This window comes from Giraffa tippelskirchi, chromosome 14 (genome assembly GCF_054371585.1).
Source record: "Giraffa tippelskirchi isolate mGirTip1 chromosome 14, T2T-mGirTip1v1.2.pri, whole genome shotgun sequence".
NCBI lineage: Eukaryota > Metazoa > Chordata > Mammalia > Artiodactyla > Giraffidae > Giraffa > Giraffa tippelskirchi.
Window position 1 is genome coordinate 12602501 of NC_137288.1, and position 13919 is coordinate 12616419.

The 13919-nt window shown below is 73.4% G+C and overlaps 1 long non-coding RNA gene across 2 annotated transcripts in view; it reads right to left on the reverse strand.

Annotated features, from left to right (window-relative positions):
• Positions 1-11676, reverse strand: part of LOC145534292 (uncharacterized) — a 33392-nt gene extending 21716 nt beyond the window's left edge. The window contains exon 1 of one of the 2 annotated variants that reach the window (XR_014074424.1): positions 10926-11676. This is a non-coding gene — a long non-coding RNA (uncharacterized LOC145534292). Of the gene's footprint in view, positions 1-10868 lie in introns of both variants that reach the window. The other variant, XR_014074425.1, reaches the window with a different exon arrangement.
• Between the last annotated feature and the right edge of the window lie 2243 nt (positions 11677-13919).

Consider the following 13919-nt stretch of genomic DNA (forward strand, 5'->3'; position numbering starts at 1 on the left):
CTGGCGGTGCCCGCGGGTCCAGCTGTCGGCAGGGCCTCTCCCACTCGCGACCTCGCCCGCCGAGCCGCCAGCACGCGCCCGTCGCCCGGTTGTCAGGGTGTCTGCCCCTCCCCCCCTTCCCTCACTCTGCCGCCGAGCTGGCGGTGCCCGCGTGTCCACCTGTCGGCCGGGCCTCTCGCACTCGCGAACTTTGGCGCCCAGCCGCCGGCGCGCGCGCGTCGCCCGCCTGGCAGGGAGTCTGCCCCTCCCCCCCCTTCCCTAACTCGGCCGCAGAGCCGCCAGGAGCCGCGGGTCGACGAGCCCGACGGGGCTCTATCCCCTCCCCCCCTTCCCTAACCCTGTCGACGAGCTGCGGGTGCCCGCGGGTCCACCTGCGGGCAGGGCCTCTCCCACTCGCGACCTCGCCCGCCGAGCCGGCAGCGCGCGCCCGTCGCCCGGCTGTCAGGCTGTCTGCCCCTCCCCCCCTCCTCCCCTAACTCGGCCGCAGAGCCGCTTGGAGCCGCGGGTCGACGAGCCCGACGGGGTTCTAGCCCCTCCCCCCCTTCCCTAACTCCCCCCCTTCCCTAACCCTGTCGACGAGCTGCGGGTGCCCGCGGGTCCACCTGCGGGCAGGGCCCCTCCCACTCGCGACCTCGCCCGCCGAGACGGCAGCGCGCGCCCGTCGCCCGGCTGTCAGGCTGTCTGCCCCTCCCCCCCTCCTCCCCTAACTCGGCCGCAGAGCCGCCAGGAGCCGCGGGTCGACGAGCCCGACGGGGTTCTATCCCCTCCCCCCCTTCCCTAACTCCCCCCCCTTCCCTAACTCTCGACGAGCTGCGGGTGCCCGCGTGTCCACCTGCGGGCAGGGCCTCTCCCACTCGCGACCTCGCCAGCCGAGGCGCCAGCGCGCGCCCGTCGCCCGGTTGTCAGGCTGTCTGCCCCTCCCCCCCTTCCCTCACTCTGCCGCCGAGCTGGCGGTGCCCGCGTGTCCACCTGTCGGCCGGGCCTCTCGCACTCGCGACCTCTGCCGCCGAGCCGCCAGCGCGCGCGCGTCGCCCGCCTGGCAGGGACTCCGCCCCTCCTCCCTCCTTCCCTCACTCTGCCGCCGAGCTGGCGGTGCCCGCGTGTCCACCTGTCGGCCGGGCCTCTCGCACTCGCGACCTATGGCGCCCAGCCGCCAGCGCGCGCGCGTCGCCCGCCTGGCAGGGACTCCGCCCCTCCTCTCTCCTTCCCTCACTCTGCCGCCGAGCTGGCGGTGCCCGCGGGTCCAGCTGTCGGCCGGGCCTCTCCCACTCGCGACCTCGCCCGCCGAGCCGCCAGCACGCGCCCGTCGCCCGGTTGTCAGGGTGTCTGCCCCTCCCCCCCTTCCCTCACTCTGCCGCCGAGCTGGCGGTGCCCGCGTGTCCACCTGTCGGCCGGGCCTCTCGCACTCGCGAACTATGGCGCCCAGCCGCCGGCGCGCGCGCGTCGCCCGCCTGGCAGGGAGTCTGCCCCTCCCCCCCCTTCCCTAACTCGGCCGCAGAGCCGCCAGGAGCCGCGGGTCGACGAGCCCGACGGGGTTCTAGCCCCTCCCCCCCTTCCCTAACTCCCCCCCTTCCCTAACCCTGTCGACGAGCTGCGGGTGCCCGAGGGTCCACCTGTCGGCCGGGCCTCTCGCACTCGCGACCTCTGCCGCCGAGACAGCAGCGCGCGCCCGTCGCCCGGCTGTCAGGCTGTCTGCCCCTCCCCCACTCCTCCCCTAACTCGGCCGCAGAGCCGCCAGGAGCCGCGGGTCGACCAGCGCGACGGGGTTCTAGCCCCTCCCCCCCTTCCCTAACTCCCCCCCTTCCCTAACCCTGACGACGAGCTGCGGGTGCCCGCGTGTCCACCTGCCGGCAGGGCCTCTCCCACTCGCGACCTCGCCCGCCGAGCCGCCAGCGCGAGCCCGTCTCCCGGCTGTCAGGGTGTCTGCCCCTCCTCCCCCCTTTCCTCACTCTGCGCCGAGCTGGCGGTGCCCGCGTGTCCACCTGTCGGCCGGGCCTCTCGCACTCGCGACCTCTGCCGCCGAGCCGCCAGCGCGCGCGCGTCGCCCGCCTGGCAGGGACTCCGCCCCTCCTCCCTCCTTCCCTCACTCTGTCGCCGAGCTGGCGGTGCCCGCGGGTCCAGCTGTCGGCAGGGCCTCTCCCACTCGCGACCTCGCCCGCCGAGCCGCCAGCACGCGCCCGTCGCCCGGTTGTCAGGGTGTCTGCCCCTCCCCCCCTTCCCTCACTCTGCCGCCGAGCTGGCGGTGCCCGCGTGTCCACCTGTCGGCCGGGCCTCTCGCACTCGCGAACTTTGGCGCCCAGCCGCCGGCGCGCGCGCGTCGCCCGCCTGGCAGGGAGTCTGCCCCTCCCCCCCCTTCCCTAACTCGGCCGCAGAGCCGCCAGGAGCCGCGGGTCGACGAGCCCGACGGGGCTCTATCCCCTCCCCCCCTTCCCTAACCCTGTCGACGAGCTGCGGGTGCCCGCGGGTCCACCTGCGGGCAGGGCCTCTCCCACTCGCGACCTCGCCCGCCGAGCCGGCAGCGCGCGCCCGTCGCCCGGCTGTCAGGCTGTCTGCCCCTCCCCCCCTCCTCCCCTAACTCGGCCGCAGAGCCGCTTGGAGCCGCGGGTCGACGAGCCCGACGGGGTTCTAGCCCCTCCCCCCCTTCCCTAACTCCCCCCCTTCCCTAACCCTGTCGACGAGCTGCGGGTGCCCGCGGGTCCACCTGCGGGCAGGGCCCCTCCCACTCGCGACCTCGCCCGCCGAGACGGCAGCGCGCGCCCGTCGCCCGGCTGTCAGGCTGTCTGCCCCTCCCCCCCTCCTCCCCTAACTCGGCCGCAGAGCCGCCAGGAGCCGCGGGTCGACGAGCCCGACGGGGTTCTATCCCCTCCCCCCCTTCCCTAACTCCCCCCCCTTCCCTAACTCTCGACGAGCTGCGGGTGCCCGCGTGTCCACCTGCGGGCAGGGCCTCTCCCACTCGCGACCTCGCCAGCCGAGGCGCCAGCGCGCGCCCGTCGCCCGGTTGTCAGGCTGTCTGCCCCTCCCCCCCTTCCCTCACTCTGCCGCCGAGCTGGCGGTGCCCGCGTGTCCACCTGTCGGCCGGGCCTCTCGCACTCGCGACCTCTGCCGCCGAGCCGCCAGCGCGCGCGCGTCGCCCGCCTGGCAGGGACTCCGCCCCTCCTCCCTCCTTCCCTCACTCTGCCGCCGAGCTGGCGGTGCCCGCGTGTCCACCTGTCGGCCGGGCCTCTCGCACTCGCGACCTATGGCGCCCAGCCGCCAGCGCGCGCGCGTCGCCCGCCTGGCAGGGACTCCGCCCCTCCTCTCTCCTTCCCTCACTCTGCCGCCGAGCTGGCGGTGCCCGCGGGTCCAGCTGTCGGCCGGGCCTCTCCCACTCGCGACCTCGCCCGCCGAGCCGCCAGCACGCGCCCGTCGCCCGGTTGTCAGGGTGTCTGCCCCTCCCCCCCTTCCCTCACTCTGCCGCCGAGCTGGCGGTGCCCGCGTGTCCACCTGTCGGCCGGGCCTCTCGCACTCGCGAACTATGGCGCCCAGCCGCCGGCGCGCGCGCGTCGCCCGCCTGGCAGGGAGTCTGCCCCTCCCCCACTCCTCCCCTAACTCGGCCGCAGAGCCGCCAGGAGCCGCGGGTCGACCAGCGCGACGGGGTTCTAGCCCCTCCCCCCCTTCCCTGACTCCCCCCCTTCCCTAACCCTGACGACGAGCTGCGGGTGCCCGCGGGTCCACCTGCGGGCAGGGCCCCTCCCACTCGCGACCTCGCCCGCGGAGACGGCAGCGCGCGCCCGTCGCCCGGCTGTCAGGCTGTCTGCCCCTCCCCCACTCCTCCCCTAACTCGGCCGCAGAGCCGCCAGGAGCCGCGGGTCGACCAGCGCGACGGGGTTCTAGCCCCTCCCCCCCTTCCCTGACTCCCCCCCTTCCCTAACCCTGACGACGAGCTGCGGGTGCCCGCGGGTCCACCTGCGGGCAGGGCCCCTCCCACTCGCGACCTCGCCCGCGGAGACGGCAGCGCGCGCCCGTCGCCCGGCTGTCAGGCTGTCTGCCCCTCCCCCACTCCTCCCCTAACTCGGCCGCAGAGCCGCCAGGAGCCGCGGGTCGACGAGCCCGACGGGGCTCTATCCCCTCCCCCCCTTCCCTCACCCTGTCGACGAACTGCGGGTGCCCGCGTGTCCACCTGCCGGCAGGGCCTCTCCCACTCGCGACCTCGCCCGCCGAGCCGCCAGCGCGAGCCCGTCTCCCGGCTGTCAGGGTGTCTGCCCCTCCTCCCCCCTTTCCTCACTCTGCGCCGAGCTGGCGGTGCCCGCGTGTCCACCTGTCGGCCGGGCCTCTCGCACTCGCGACCTCTGCCGCCGAGCCGCCAGCGCGCGCGCGTCGCCCGCCTGGCAGGGACTCCGCCCCTCCTCCCTCCTTCCCTCACTCTGTCGCCGAGCTGGCGGTGCCCGCGGGTCCAGCTGTCGGCAGGGCCTCTCCCACTCGCGACCTCGCCCGCCGAGCCGCCAGCACGCGCCCGTCGCCCGGTTGTCAGGGTGTCTGCCCCTCCCCCCCTTCCCTCACTCTGCCGCCGAGCTGGCGGTGCCCGCGTGTCCACCTGTCGGCCGGGCCTCTCGCACTCGCGAACTTTGGCGCCCAGCCGCCGGCGCGCGCGCGTCGCCCGCCTGGCAGGGAGTCTGCCCCTCCCCCCCCTTCCCTAACTCGGCCGCAGAGCCGCCAGGAGCCGCGGGTCGACGAGCCCGACGGGGCTCTATCCCCTCCCCCCCTTCCCTAACCCTGTCGACGAGCTGCGGGTGCCCGCGGGTCCACCTGCGGGCAGGGCCTCTCCCACTCGCGACCTCGCCCGCCGAGCCGGCAGCGCGCGCCCGTCGCCCGGCTGTCAGGCTGTCTGCCCCTCCCCCCCTCCTCCCCTAACTCGGCCGCAGAGCCGCTTGGAGCCGCGGGTCGACGAGCCCGACGGGGTTCTAGCCCCTCCCCCCCTTCCCTAACTCCCCCCCTTCCCTAACCCTGTCGACGAGCTGCGGGTGCCCGCGGGTCCACCTGCGGGCAGGGCCCCTCCCACTCGCGACCTCGCCCGCCGAGACGGCAGCGCGCGCCCGTCGCCCGGCTGTCAGGCTGTCTGCCCCTCCCCCCCTCCTCCCCTAACTCGGCCGCAGAGCCGCCAGGAGCCGCGGGTCGACGAGCCCGACGGGGTTCTATCCCCTCCCCCCCTTCCCTAACTCCCCCCCCTTCCCTAACTCTCGACGAGCTGCGGGTGCCCGCGTGTCCACCTGCGGGCAGGGCCTCTCCCACTCGCGACCTCGCCAGCCGAGGCGCCAGCGCGCGCCCGTCGCCCGGTTGTCAGGCTGTCTGCCCCTCCCCCCCTTCCCTCACTCTGCCGCCGAGCTGGCGGTGCCCGCGTGTCCACCTGTCGGCCGGGCCTCTCGCACTCGCGACCTCTGCCGCCGAGCCGCCAGCGCGCGCGCGTCGCCCGCCTGGCAGGGACTCCGCCCCTCCTCCCTCCTTCCCTCACTCTGCCGCCGAGCTGGCGGTGCCCGCGTGTCCACCTGTCGGCCGGGCCTCTCGCACTCGCGACCTATGGCGCCCAGCCGCCAGCGCGCGCGCGTCGCCCGCCTGGCAGGGACTCCGCCCCTCCTCTCTCCTTCCCTCACTCTGCCGCCGAGCTGGCGGTGCCCGCGGGTCCAGCTGTCGGCCGGGCCTCTCCCACTCGCGACCTCGCCCGCCGAGCCGCCAGCACGCGCCCGTCGCCCGGTTGTCAGGGTGTCTGCCCCTCCCCCCCTTCCCTCACTCTGCCGCCGAGCTGGCGGTGCCCGCGTGTCCACCTGTCGGCCGGGCCTCTCGCACTCGCGAACTATGGCGCCCAGCCGCCGGCGCGCGCGCGTCGCCCGCCTGGCAGGGAGTCTGCCCCTCCCCCCCCTTCCCTAACTCGGCCGCAGAGCCGCCAGGAGCCGCGGGTCGACGAGCCCGACGGGGTTCTAGCCCCTCCCCCCCTTCCCTAACTCCCCCCCTTCCCTAACCCTGTCGACGAGCTGCGGGTGCCCGAGGGTCCACCTGTCGGCCGGGCCTCTCGCACTCGCGACCTCTGCCGCCGAGACAGCAGCGCGCGCCCGTCGCCCGGCTGTCAGGCTGTCTGCCCCTCCCCCACTCCTCCCCTAACTCGGCCGCAGAGCCGCCAGGAGCCGCGGGTCGACCAGCGCGACGGGGTTCTAGCCCCTCCCCCCCTTCCCTAACTCCCCCCCTTCCCTAACCCTGACGACGAGCTGCGGGTGCCCGCGTGTCCACCTGCCGGCAGGGCCTCTCCCACTCGCGACCTCGCCCGCCGAGCCGCCAGCGCGAGCCCGTCTCCCGGCTGTCAGGGTGTCTGCCCCTCCTCCCCCCTTTCCTCACTCTGCGCCGAGCTGGCGGTGCCCGCGTGTCCACCTGTCGGCCGGGCCTCTCGCACTCGCGACCTCTGCCGCCGAGCCGCCAGCGCGCGCGCGTCGCCCGCCTGGCAGGGACTCCGCCCCTCCTCCCTCCTTCCCTCACTCTGTCGCCGAGCTGGCGGTGCCCGCGGGTCCAGCTGTCGGCAGGGCCTCTCCCACTCGCGACCTCGCCCGCCGAGCCGCCAGCACGCGCCCGTCGCCCGGTTGTCAGGGTGTCTGCCCCTCCCCCCCTTCCCTCACTCTGCCGCCGAGCTGGCGGTGCCCGCGTGTCCACCTGTCGGCCGGGCCTCTCGCACTCGCGAACTTTGGCGCCCAGCCGCCGGCGCGCGCGCGTCGCCCGCCTGGCAGGGAGTCTGCCCCTCCCCCCCCTTCCCTAACTCGGCCGCAGAGCCGCCAGGAGCCGCGGGTCGACGAGCCCGACGGGGCTCTATCCCCTCCCCCCCTTCCCTAACCCTGTCGACGAGCTGCGGGTGCCCGCGGGTCCACCTGCGGGCAGGGCCTCTCCCACTCGCGACCTCGCCCGCCGAGCCGGCAGCGCGCGCCCGTCGCCCGGCTGTCAGGCTGTCTGCCCCTCCCCCCCTCCTCCCCTAACTCGGCCGCAGAGCCGCTTGGAGCCGCGGGTCGACGAGCCCGACGGGGTTCTAGCCCCTCCCCCCCTTCCCTAACTCCCCCCCTTCCCTAACCCTGTCGACGAGCTGCGGGTGCCCGCGGGTCCACCTGCGGGCAGGGCCCCTCCCACTCGCGACCTCGCCCGCCGAGACGGCAGCGCGCGCCCGTCGCCCGGCTGTCAGGCTGTCTGCCCCTCCCCCCCTCCTCCCCTAACTCGGCCGCAGAGCCGCCAGGAGCCGCGGGTCGACGAGCCCGACGGGGTTCTATCCCCTCCCCCCCTTCCCTAACTCCCCCCCCTTCCCTAACTCTCGACGAGCTGCGGGTGCCCGCGTGTCCACCTGCGGGCAGGGCCTCTCCCACTCGCGACCTCGCCAGCCGAGGCGCCAGCGCGCGCCCGTCGCCCGGTTGTCAGGCTGTCTGCCCCTCCCCCCCTTCCCTCACTCTGCCGCCGAGCTGGCGGTGCCCGCGTGTCCACCTGTCGGCCGGGCCTCTCGCACTCGCGACCTCTGCCGCCGAGCCGCCAGCGCGCGCGCGTCGCCCGCCTGGCAGGGACTCCGCCCCTCCTCCCTCCTTCCCTCACTCTGCCGCCGAGCTGGCGGTGCCCGCGTGTCCACCTGTCGGCCGGGCCTCTCGCACTCGCGACCTATGGCGCCCAGCCGCCAGCGCGCGCGCGTCGCCCGCCTGGCAGGGACTCCGCCCCTCCTCTCTCCTTCCCTCACTCTGCCGCCGAGCTGGCGGTGCCCGCGGGTCCAGCTGTCGGCCGGGCCTCTCCCACTCGCGACCTCGCCCGCCGAGCCGCCAGCACGCGCCCGTCGCCCGGTTGTCAGGGTGTCTGCCCCTCCCCCCCTTCCCTCACTCTGCCGCCGAGCTGGCGGTGCCCGCGTGTCCACCTGTCGGCCGGGCCTCTCGCACTCGCGAACTATGGCGCCCAGCCGCCGGCGCGCGCGCGTCGCCCGCCTGGCAGGGAGTCTGCCCCTCCCCCCCCTTCCCTAACTCGGCCGCAGAGCCGCCAGGAGCCGCGGGTCGACGAGCCCGACGGGGTTCTAGCCCCTCCCCCCCTTCCCTAACTCCCCCCCTTCCCTAACCCTGTCGACGAGCTGCGGGTGCCCGAGGGTCCACCTGTCGGCCGGGCCTCTCGCACTCGCGACCTCTGCCGCCGAGACAGCAGCGCGCGCCCGTCGCCCGGCTGTCAGGCTGTCTGCCCCTCCCCCACTCCTCCCCTAACTCGGCCGCAGAGCCGCCAGGAGCCGCGGGTCGACCAGCGCGACGGGGTTCTAGCCCCTCCCCCCCTTCCCTAACTCCCCCCCTTCCCTAACCCTGACGACGAGCTGCGGGTGCCCGCGGGTCCACCTGCGGGCAGGGCCCCTCCCACTCGCGACCTCGCCCGCGGAGACGGCAGCGCGCGCCCGTCGCCCGGCTGTCAGGCTGTCTGCCCCTCCCCCACTCCTCCCCTAACTCGGCCGCAGAGCCGCCAGGAGCCGCGGGTCGACCAGCGCGACGGGGTTCTAGCCCCTCCCCCCCTTCCCTAACTCCCCCCCTTCCCTAACCCTGACGACGAGCTGCGGGTGCCCGCGGGTCCACCTGCGGGCAGGGCCCCTCCCACTCGCGACCTCGCCCGCCGAGACGGCAGCGCGCGCCCGTCGCCCGGCTGTCAGGCTGTCTGCCCCTCCCCCACTCCTCCCCTAACTCGGCCGCAGAGCCGCCAGGAGCCGCGGGTCGACGAGCCCGACGGGGCTCTATCCCCTCCCCCCCTTCCCTCACCCTGTCGACGAACTGCGGGTGCCCGCGTGTCCACCTGCCGGCAGGGCCTCTCCCACTCGCGACCTCGCCCGCCGAGCCGCCAGCGCGAGCCCGTCTCCCGGCTGTCAGGGTGTCTGCCCCTCCTCCCCCCTTTCCTCACTCTGCGCCGAGCTGGCGGTGCCCGCGTGTCCACCTGTCGGCCGGGCCTCTCGCACTCGCGACCTCTGCCGCCGAGCCGCCAGCGCGCGCGCGTCGCCCGCCTGGCAGGGACTCCGCCCCTCCTCCCTCCTTCCCTCACTCTGTCGCCGAGCTGGCGGTGCCCGCGGGTCCAGCTGTCGGCCGGGCCTCTCCCACTGGCGACCTCGCCCGCCGAGCCGCCAGCACGCGCCCGTCGCCCGGTTGTCAGGGTGTCTGCCCCTCCCCCCCTTCCCTCACTCTGCCGCCGAGCTGGCGGTGCCCGCGTATCCACCTGTCGGCCGGGCCTCTCGCACTCGCGACCTATGGCGCCCAGCCGCCAGCGCGCGCGCGTCGCCCGCCTGGCAGGGAGTCTGCCCCTCCCCCCCTTCCCTAACTCGGCCGCAGAGCCGCCAGGAGCCGCGGGTCGACGAGCCCGACGGGGCTCTATCCCCTCCCCCCCTTCCCTAACCCTGTCGACGAGCTGCGGGTGCCCGCGGGTCCACCTGCGGGCAGGGCCTCTCCCACTCGCGACCTCGCCCGCCGAGCCGGCAGCGCGCGCCCGTCGCCCGGCTGTCAGGCTGTCTGCCCCTCCCCCCCTCCTCCCCTAACTCGGCCGCAGAGCCGCCAGGAGCCGCGGGTCGACGAGTCCGAAGGGGTTCTATCCCCTCCCCCCCTTCCCTAACTCCCCCCCTTCCCTAACTCTCGACGAGCTGCGGGTGCCGGCGTGTCCACCTGCGGGCGGGGCCTCTCCCAATCGCGACCTCGCCCGCCGAGCCGCCAGCGCGCGCCCGTCGCCCGGCTGTCAGGCTGTCTGCCCCTCCCCCACTCCTCCCCTAACTCGGCCGCAGAGCCGCCAGGAGCCGCGGGTCGACGAGCCCGACGGGGTTCTATCCCCTCCCCCCCTTCCCTAACTTCCCCCCTTCCCTAACTCTCGACGAGCTGCGGGTGCCCGCGTGTCCACCTGCGGGCAGGGCCTCTCCCACTCGCGACCTCGCCAGCCGAGGCGCCAGCGCGCGCCCGTCGCCCGGTTGTCAGGCTGTCTGCCCCTCCCCCCCTTCCCTCACTCTGCCGCCGAGCTGGCGGTGCCCGCGTGTCCACCTGTCGGCCGGGCCTCTCGCACTCGCGACCTCTGCCGCCGAGCCGCCAGCGCGCGCGCGTCGCCCGCCTGGCAGGGACTCCGCCCCTCCTCCCTCCTTCCCTCACTCTGCCGCCGAGCTGGCGGTGCCCGCGTGTCCACCTGTCGGCCGGGCCTCTCGCACTCGCGACCTCTGCCGCCGAGCCGCCAGCGCGCGCGCGTCGCCCGCCTGGCAGGGACTCCGCCCCTCCTCCCTCCTTCCCTCACTCTGCCGCCGAGCTGGCGGTGCCCGCGGGTCCAGCTGTCGGCCGGGCCTCTCCCACTCGCGACCTCGCCCGCCGAGCCGCCAGCACGCGCCCGTCGCCCGGTTGTCAGGGTGTCTGCCCCTCCCCCCCCTTCCCTCACTCTGCCGCCGAGCTGGCGGTGCCCGCGTGTCCACCTGTCGGCCGGGCCTCTCGCACTCGCGACCTATGGCGCCCAGCCGCCGGCGCGCGCGCGTCGCCCGCCTGGCAGGGACTCCGCCCCTCCTCCCTCCTTCCCTCACTCTGCCGCCGAGCTGGCGGTGCCCGCGGGTCCAGCTGTCGGCCGGGCCTCTCCCACTCGCGACCTCGCCCGCCGAGCCGCCAGCGCGCGCCCGTCGCCCGGTTGTCAGGCTGTCTGCCCCTCCCCCCACTTTCCTCACTCTGCCGCCGAGCTGTCGGTGCCCGCGGGTCCACCTGCCGGCCGGGCCTCTCCCACTCGCGACCTCGCCAGCCGAGCCGCCAGCGCGCGCGCGTCGCCCAGTTGTCAGGGTCTCCGCCCCTCCCCCCCTCCTTCCCTCACTGGGCCGCAGAGCGGCCAGCGCCCGCGGGTCGAGCACCCGGACGGACCTCTCCCACTCGCGACCTCTGCCGCCGAGCTGCCGTGTTGATCCCGCTCGACCTCACCCGAGTGGGCTCTCGGCTCGCCCTGCCTTCCGGGGTTGATCTGGTCTCGGCGACCGAGCCGCCAGATCGACCCGTTCTCTTCCGTTTGCTTTTTCTTTTTCAGGTGCGTCGGGTTTGTTGGTTGCGGTTATGTGAGGGACGAGTGCGTGCTTTTGCTTTTGAGGCGCTGCTATATGAACGCGTCGTTTCAAATCCAAGTCTCTTCATTTGTGCCGTTGCTCAACGTTGCTTTTGCCGAAAGAGCCGTCGTCCGGGTCACAAAAGGGCTTTCTCCTGGCGTGCCCAAAGATGGTGACGGGGACACGGACGGGGATGCTGGCGAGTTGTTGTTCTGGGGCGTGTGCTCACACCGTCTGACGTGGGCCTGCGATCCCCCTCGGATGGGAGTGCATTCCGCTGCTCCGTGGGTGGGGAGTCAAGAATCCTTCCCGTCCCGTCCGTCCGTGCGTCCGTCATCCCTCGCCCAGGGACGTTCTCGAGAAGTGTGGGCGGATCCCGTTCTCCTGTCTGCGCCGTTGACTGAGCGGAGAAACGCGAACTAGGATGGGCTCCGTCTGGCAACGAGTCCCCGTCGGTCGCCCACTAAGCTCCTATGCTGGGGCTGGCTCACTGGATAGCTGGTTGGGGGTCGGGCGCCACCTGCCTGTCGGGCGCTTTTTCAGAGGGTCTTGGGGCGGGGCGACCACGGATGGAGCCGGCCCGGGCCGGCTAACTCTTGAATGCCTTGAGGCTGTGGAAGGAGGCGGTGTGGGAGGGGCACCTTGGGACAGAGGTCAAGGGGGCGGGGATAGGTAGCCACTTCGGCTTTTCGGTTTGGGTGGGAAATCTTGACGAAACTTAACTGGATTCGAGAAAACGGGCATTGGATCCCAAGGGAATCGACTTCCTTCTCTCTGGCCTGATCACTTCGCATGGGGGAATCTTAGTTCTCCCGCCAAGGATGTTGAAACCAAGACGTGACAGGTCACGCGGGTCCAGTCTCTCCAGTGAGGTTCAGGGGCAGAACACAAGGGTCAAAGTTCGCCTCGTGACAACGAAACCCTGCGCACCCACCCCACTCCTCCGCCACCCCACCCCCCCCCCCCCCGCGCCGGCCAAATCGGAACACTCCCTTGTCTGCCCAAGACAAGTGCTGGCCGGTGGTGGCTGAGGTGAGGGGGGCAGACTCCCGTTGCACGGGAGTGAGCTTGATCCCGGAGGTGATGAGCTCAGAAAACACAAGCAAATATTCAGAAGAATATCTGTGCACGTTGTCCTTTGCTGACTGTGTCTTTCTGTCTCTGCCCGCACCACCTACACACGCTGCCCACGCCCCCAACGCGTACACACACAGCGCACGCACTCCCGCACGGCCCTACGCAGCACCCGCACACACGCCGGCCACACCCTGCACACCCACTCACACACACACACAGCGTTGTCCTTGGACTGGCTCTGTCTCTCTGCCGGCCCCCCCCCACACCCACGTGGCGCACAGACACACCACCACCCCGACACTGGCCCCCTACACACACGGCCCTATGCGCCACCGCACACAGGCACACACCCCGCACGCACACTCCCACCCCCCCCACCCCGCCCCACTATGTTGTCCTTGGCCTGGCTGTGTGTCTCTCTGCCTCTGCCTCTGCCTCTGCCCCTCCCCCCACTCACAACTACGTGGGACCTGCACACAGCACAGACACACACCCCCCACACACACTGCCCTCCCCCACACGGTCCTATGGGCCACCGCACCCACGCACACACCCGGCACCCACACTGCTTCTCACCCCCCCGCCCCTCCCCCACACACTATGTTGTCCTTGGCCTGGCTGTGTGTCTCTCTGCCCGCCCCCCCCTTAACAACCACGTGGCACCCGCACACAGCACAGACACACCCCCCACCCACCCCCGCCCCTCCCCCTCCACACACTATGTTGTCCTTGGCCTGGCTGTGTGTCTCTCTGCCCGCCGCCCCCCTCACACCCACGTGGCACCCGCACACAGCAGAGACACCCCCCCCTACACACACACTGCCCCCCCCCGCGCGGTCCTAGGCGCCTCCGCACACACGCACACACCCCGCACGCACACTCCCCACCCCGCACCCCGAACCCGCCCACCCACACTACGTTGTCCTTGGCCTGGCTGTCTCTCTCTGCCTCTGTCACTGCCCGCCCCTCCCACACCCGCACCCACAGGCGCACACACCCCCGTGGCATTCGCACACAGCACAGACACAATATCCCCCCACACTGCCCCCCTACACACACGGTCCTAGGTGCCATCGCACACACGCACACACCCCGCACGCACACTCCCACCCCCCGCCCCGCCCCCCCCACACTATGTTGTCCTTGGCCTGGCTGTGTCTCTTTGCCTCTGCCTCTGCCCCTCCCCCCACTCACCCCTCCGTGGGACCTGCACACAGCACAGACACCCCCCCACACACACACACTGCCCCCCCCACGGTCCTATGGGCCACCGCACACACCCCGCACCCACACTCCCCCCCGCCCCCTCCCCCACACACTACGTTGTCCTTGGCCTGGCTGTCTCTCTCTGCCGCTGTCACTGCCCGCTCCCCTCCCCCACACCCGCACCCACAGGCGCACACACCCACGTGGCACCCGCACACAGCACAGACACACCACCCCCCACACACTGCCCGCCCCCCCGCACGGTCCTAGGCGCCTCCGCACACACCCTGCACGCACACTCCCACCCCGCACCCCGACCCCGCCCACACACACTACGTTGTCCTTGGCCTGGCTGTCTCTCTCTGCCTCTGTCACTGCCCGCCCCCCCACACACCCGGACACACCCCCGTGGCATTCCCACACAGCACAGACACAACACCCCACACACGGTCCTATGTGCCGTCGCACACACGCAACACCCCACACACGGTCCTATGCGCCATCGCACACGCGCACACACCCCGCACGCACACTCCCACCCCCCCGCCCCCCCCCCACTATGTTGTCCTTGGCCTGGCTGTGTCTCTCTGCC